This window comes from Mchenga conophoros, linkage group LG22 (genome assembly GCF_057382185.1).
Source record: "Mchenga conophoros isolate Kocher_MC1m ecotype Shallow Benthic linkage group LG22, M_conophoros_male_GT1.1, whole genome shotgun sequence".
In the NCBI taxonomy this organism is placed as follows: Eukaryota; Metazoa; Chordata; class Actinopteri; order Cichliformes; family Cichlidae; genus Mchenga; species Mchenga conophoros.
The window spans coordinates 18,092,872-18,099,487 of NC_140546.1; positions in this window are offsets into that span (position 1 = coordinate 18,092,872).

Here is a 6,616-nt window from a genome sequence, read left to right on the forward strand (position 1 = left end):
CTTCTATTGTTTAACTCTGGTGAGTTTTTGTGAATTGTAGCCTCAGTTTCCTGTACCAGTTTACAGGCGTGGCATTCAGTGTGCTCTTCTGCTGCTGTAGCCCGCTGCTTACAGTTCATGATGTTGTGATTCAGAGATGCTCTTCTGCATACTTTGTAACAAGTGGGGTTTTTTTTAAGTCCCTGTTGCCTCTCACTGGTTATTTTCTGTTTTTCAGATCATATTCTGCAAACTCTAGAAATGTTTTTGTGGAAAATCCCAGTAGATCACATTCAAAGTCACATCAGGTCCAGGTTCAGATTCCTTTATTGTGAATTGTCCAATGCAAACACACAGAAAATCACAATTTTATAAGTGATTATAGTGAAACAGTCACAATGATAAGTGAAATAAAATCATTTAAGATAGTATTGCACTCTGTAAGAACATTGCCACCCACTGCACATCTGGATCATTGCATTGCGTTATTAACTATGCGTTACACAGAAATCTTCGATTGAAATCATGTTTCTGGAAATGTGATTGTACAAAAATATAACAAAATTAGACTGCATTTAAAAGTTTGGGTTTTAACCGTATATGCAAACATACAGACAGATGGAAAAGCTGCTAAAATCTCAATGCATCAATTTTCAAGTTTGAAAATGGTACAAATTTAAACACGAATGCTTGTTTAAGGACAAAATGCAGTTAATGCAGTGACATTAATGTCTTTCTAGCACTGTTTGATGATATAAAGCTGCAGTTCTCTGTTGCTGCCTTTAACCGATTGTTACTCTTAACTGAGGTGAGAGCTCATCAGCGTGTTTGACCTGGGGCTAGAGTCCCTGAGTATTGTGTGAAGCCAACACTGCAACCTCTGACTAATAGGTTTGCATAACATTGATCTGACTGGCTGTCCATTGAAGAGCTGCACACACACACACACACACACACACACACACACACACGCACACTAGTGAAGCCTGGTGTGCCCCAGCTCAAACAGCAAAGAGTCTTTCTAAATCAGTCAGCCCATGGCTCTACACGGGCTCCATCATTAGGTAACAGCGGCTTTACGGATGAGGCTAAGTAGGCGGTTCTGGATGGAGAAGCCACTGAGCAGCACAGCAGAGGCCCAACAACCTCTTCTTAATGATTATCTGTTACCTAATCAGACAGAGCCAGCCTTGAGCTGCTGAACCTGCTGAGGAGTGTGGCCAAAGTTTGGAGGTGAGCTAAGCTGTTTGGCAGTCGTCCCTAGGCTGAGGATTGTTATCTTATTAAGGAAAAGTTGCACATTCAAAAAACTTGCACTCAGATTCTCATGGAGGATTGCATCATGATGTCTTTGCTGCTCAGTGAGTTTATATTCTTATTTTCAAAAATTTCTCCCGGCACTGGTCCGAAAAGTTATTAACAAACTGATGCTGTATAGACATGTCTGATTTCCAAGTATTATTTATGTGTCTTTGTATTTGCAGACAAATGCTAGTTCAGAGAGAAGCAATGAGAACACAAAAGCAGCTTCACTGAGTTGACCTGCGACTTCACTGTGCTGCGCTGTACGTCATGCACGGCAGGCTAATGCTCAGGCTGACTGGATTACCCAGCAGGTGAATTTATTCTCAACCAGAACACGATGCGCGTTGCGTGCCAGGCTTCTTCACAGCGACTCAGGTGTCAGCTTTGCATGTATGTGTGTGGTTTCTGCTTCTGCACGACATCAGCACCTGCAGGAGGGGATGTCCTCTGAAAGAATAGCCCAGCTTCACAGAGTGGCCTGAGTCATTGAAGACAGGTGTTTTATATATATGAAATAGTCCAACTTTTTACTGAGAGAAATGGATTGCAGATGTCCTCTAGCAACGACAGACTTGTCTGGATCTTGTGTAAAATATACAGTTTATGCAAACAGAATGCTGTGATTTGTAAATTATTTTAGGCACAAAGTCAGCACATCGGTTATTTGTGGATGGATTTCTGAATTTAATGCCAACAACATAATTTTGGGGACAAAAGATAAAGTGCAATATTAGAAGTCTATCAGGAGGGATTTGCCGCTGTGTATGCAAACACTTCACCAACCTAATATTTGTCATCATAAGATTACCAAGATTTAGAGAATACAGAGAAATCTTTGCAAGAAAGAGAAAAGGCCCGAAACCAATACCAATGGTACTAAAAACAAACATGTTCCTGTGATGGAAATCTCAGTAGGGATTCAGGAGCACTTCTTAAGAAAAACTGTCCTGTTGTTTAACCAATAAAAAGTTTCATTTTGATGCACGCACAACTAACTTTTGTCCCCCGTGTAGTTATTCACAGAGCGATGAAGCCAAACCTATCCTTTCTTCTCAGCTGTCAGTCTCTGCCTCCCTCGTTTGTTCATGTCACTATTACCCTAATTAGCCGTGAGATCTTCCATCTGTTTTCATTTATTTATTTACTCAGTTATTGTTCATTTTTTAGAATTGAACAGCCAAATAATCAGATACTTTTGTTTGTTCAAATAATAGTAGTGAAACAATGTGGAGTATCTTTTTGTACCTTTAAAAGTACAGTCGATATGATGTACTTGTTTGCATTGTTGCAGTTTGTACGTTGTAGAGATAAGTCTCCAGGATTTTGATCATTAATGTAAGTGAAGAAAAACTGACCTTTAAATAAAGGTCAGGTATGCGGTACTCATTACACCTGGAAATGGGTTTGCTTTTCTGGCCTCACCAACCACTCAGATTTTTCACTGAAGCTCATGTCTGCACCTACAGCCACCAGGCACATGCAGGGAGTAAAGAAGGTTTGTGCCGTGAGGTAACAGGGCCAATATGCACTCATTGTCCACTTCCTTAGGTACACCTGTTCATTTTCCTTGTTAGCACAATTCACTGCATTCAGGCACGCAGCTGAAATTCTAACTGAGCATCGCTACTTGTTAAAACCAACATATACAGAAGAGCATCTCCGAACTTTGAAGCAGCAGAAGACCACACCAACCTCCGCTCCTGTCAGCTAAGTGCAGGAGACTGAGGCTGCAGTTCACACAGGCTGATTGAAATTTGATAACAGAAGATTAGAAAAAAATGTTGCTTGCATCATCTGATGGCTGCTGCAAAGCTCAGATCATCTCAAACTGGTTTCTTGAACATTACAATGTTCAACAACAATCTAAATCCAGTAGAGCACCTTTGAGATGTGTAACTTTGGGAACATTTATTTGACAGAACTTGAATAAATGGTAAAAGCTTTTAAATCTAAGAGTAAATATGAGTTTTTATTGCATTTCTTTTTATATTTAAATGAACACAAACCTTTGCACCTTACAATCTAGAAGAAACTGTGCAAATGTGAACTTTTTACTGCCGGAGCTTTATGTTTCGCTTTAGTTCTTGACTATGTTTCACATGGTAATATCAAAGTCCACTAATTGCCCTCGTGGGTACATTCATGCAAGGGAAAAAAAATCATCTAAATGAAGCACATTTTTGTGTTTTCCTCCACATTTCAAATATACATGAAAAACAAAAATAAAAAATGTTGAAGTAGATAAGACAGCACTGAATAAATATAAAAGTCCTGTGTCCTCTCCATGGCTTTTTGTTTTATTTTTATCTGCTCATACAGAGAAAAAAAGGCACGACTTCAGAGCTGTGTGCTGCCGATAAGCAGAGTAAGGATGGGCCTCATGTCAGCGATCTATTACAGGCAGTGTAGTTAAGGACTTTTCCTTTCTCTGTTCTCTCTTTGCTGTGTCATGTGAAGTGTGACACCTAAGGCCAGCTGTAACACCTGTCACCTTTCTTTAGACATGAGACTCGAACATGCAACGCCACAAACTCTGTCATAATGAATTGTGACGTGTTTATTTGGAAGAACTGGTATTTCCCCAAAAATCCAAACTCTCCTTTGACCTTCTCATCTGACACGAATCACGTGATCAGAGACGAAGAGCACTGAAAGTGCTGTGCAATGAGGCGGAGATGTAATCGCTGCGTTTACCATGTGAGTCAGCACTTTGCTAAAAGGCCACCTGCTGTCAGATGTGGCAGCAGATGGAAGTGGAGCTTGGCTGGAGATCTGAACTGGCTTAATGAAAGCCTAAATGACTCTTGGCCACAGAAAGAGAGAAGCTTGCAGCTCCGTACACGCTTAAGGGTGAGGTCGAGCTGGATGGGAGGAGCCGGTGAAGAGGAGAAAGAGAAAAGAAAAAGACAGACACAGGTGTGGAGGAGGAGTGAAAGGACAGAGGGAGAAGAAGAGGAGAGCCTGAGATTATGCAACAGTAAAAAGCAGGAAAGCTGCTGATCTGCAGTCGCCTTGCACACATGACCTTCCCTGATGCTTTGATGCATAACACACACACACACACACACACACACAGAGGCAATTACATCAAAGCAAACACCTCAGGTTCATCAGGTGAGGGTGATATGTAAAGCTCTGCAGCAACACTACAAAATGTGTTTGATCAAACAAGAAAAGTGGCCCTAAAATATCCCTCCTCAATTTTAGCATTTCTACCTTATCTCAAAGAACTACAGCTGCAGAGCAGTATTCCTGGCAAACTTGTGTTTGCTTACAATGCATGTATGACAGGTGGTTAGACAAGCTTTGTATGCAAGCTTTGCAAATATTTTACCGTCCAAACTAGGGGTGTTATCACTGTGTATTTATGACAAGCGTGATACTTGACTGATTGACTGATTAAATGTTTTATTTCTGACATGTAAATATGAAAACAGAAAATAAACAAAGCAAAAGAAATACAACGTTGAGTTTTTTTATACAACACAATTTACATGCCTGAAAAAGAGTAGGGTGATGTTTACACTTATGTGATCCTACACTGCTCAATACTATTTAATAATTTACAAATCATTGTTCACTGATTCATAACCAGACCATATGCAAGTGTACACACACACACGCACGCACACATATACACATAAAAAAATATCAAACCAAAACAAGACACTACATTCTTACATTTTGCTACAAACCCTGCATTAATTTGAAAATGATCATTTTATATTATTTAAAAAGTATCAATAGTTTTAAATGATGTAATGTGAAATCATGTGATGACACAACATTTCACAACACTTCAAACCAAAATACATGCATTACTTTCTTACTTTCTTTAGTAAGAAAGTAAGTATTTCACACTGTCTGTGTACCTTTCTCTAATTATACTTACTGACATGCAGACTTAGAACAAGAGTCTTTCTCCGCTCATGTACTTTGTCATTATTTTAAATTTAAGAGGCTAAACTGCTAAGTGAGCATATCTTCTATCTCCCTAAAAAACAGTTGTTTACAAGAGATTTTAAAAATGTAATAAAATCTTTAAAAATGTATATATATATATATATAATGTTACATATATATTCAGCAAACTGCGTGATAGAGCATGGCTGCTGCCTGAAGATTCATAGCTTTAATTTGTTGCAGAGTCTCAAGCAGGTCTCCACTCCACGCCAGAGTCACAGATTAATGTCTGATTGCCACCTAGTGGTTGCATGCTCAAAGTAATCTGTGTCCTTGTGGAAATCCAAGTATTTGAGGCTCAGAGAGGAGTTCAGTGCTGTAAGAAGCTTTTCGTCGTTAAGAGCTCTTAGTCAGCACAAAGAGGACAGTTTCTCTTCCTCTGCTGGCAGCTTCATAGTTTGTTTCAAAGTTCAGCTTTCAATCAGTAAATCTTTTAAGATATTTATTAGACTCAAAAAATTCTGCCTTCCGTCCCTTAAAGTACGTGACTTCTTGTGTATGAGTGCATTTTCTGAAAGCAGTGACCATTGTGTCAGACTGTTTAATTGAAGTTTGGGCTCATCTCACCGTTCAACAAAATCATCGAGAACTGCGACTGGTCCCAGTCTTGCATGTTTAAAAATGCTCCTGTTTCCATCCGGCTCTGACACATATGTGTTTTCAGGGTAAATGATGTAAGGGTGGGAGCACAAGCTGCTGTGGGGCCAGTCGAGGAGCCAGTCGAGGAGCAGTTGTGTTAGCCCCGAGGCAGACTGGTGACCTGTTATAAGTGTAACCTGCCTCCCCTCCTACAGCTGGGGTAGATTCCAGCCTTTTCTGTGACCCTGAAATGGATAAGCAGAAAAAAATGTCTGAGTTACTGTAACATCTTCTTCATCTCCCACAGCCTCAGTTTTCCTTAAATTTTCTGACTTCACCAGTTTTTCAGGACTTTCATCATGACTGATGTGAACGTGACCCATCTGAACTCTTTTAGAAATTTGGGATAACTGGATGCACTGGCTTATATTCTTATGGTTGAGCATATGTGGGTTGTTTGGTGAAAAAAATAAAGCTTTTATAGCCTCCAGTTATGCTAATTAGGATGAATTGCATGTGTACAATGCATAATATTTAGGGGGTTAAACACTGTTCATAATGTAAAAATTTGTTATTTGATTTTGTGCTAATGACGCTTTTTCTTTTTACTCTGCCCTTGTCATTAAATGGTTTCCAGATTACTTATAAACCAAATGTACTCTAAACTTCCTTTGAGTTTCATGGACTGTCTCTTTATGGACAGTGGCGACTGACCTTTGATCGTTCTCTAAGGCTGGTGCACCAATCAGCATCCAGGAAACAGCCACCTGCCCAGTCGCTGGGAACAGTG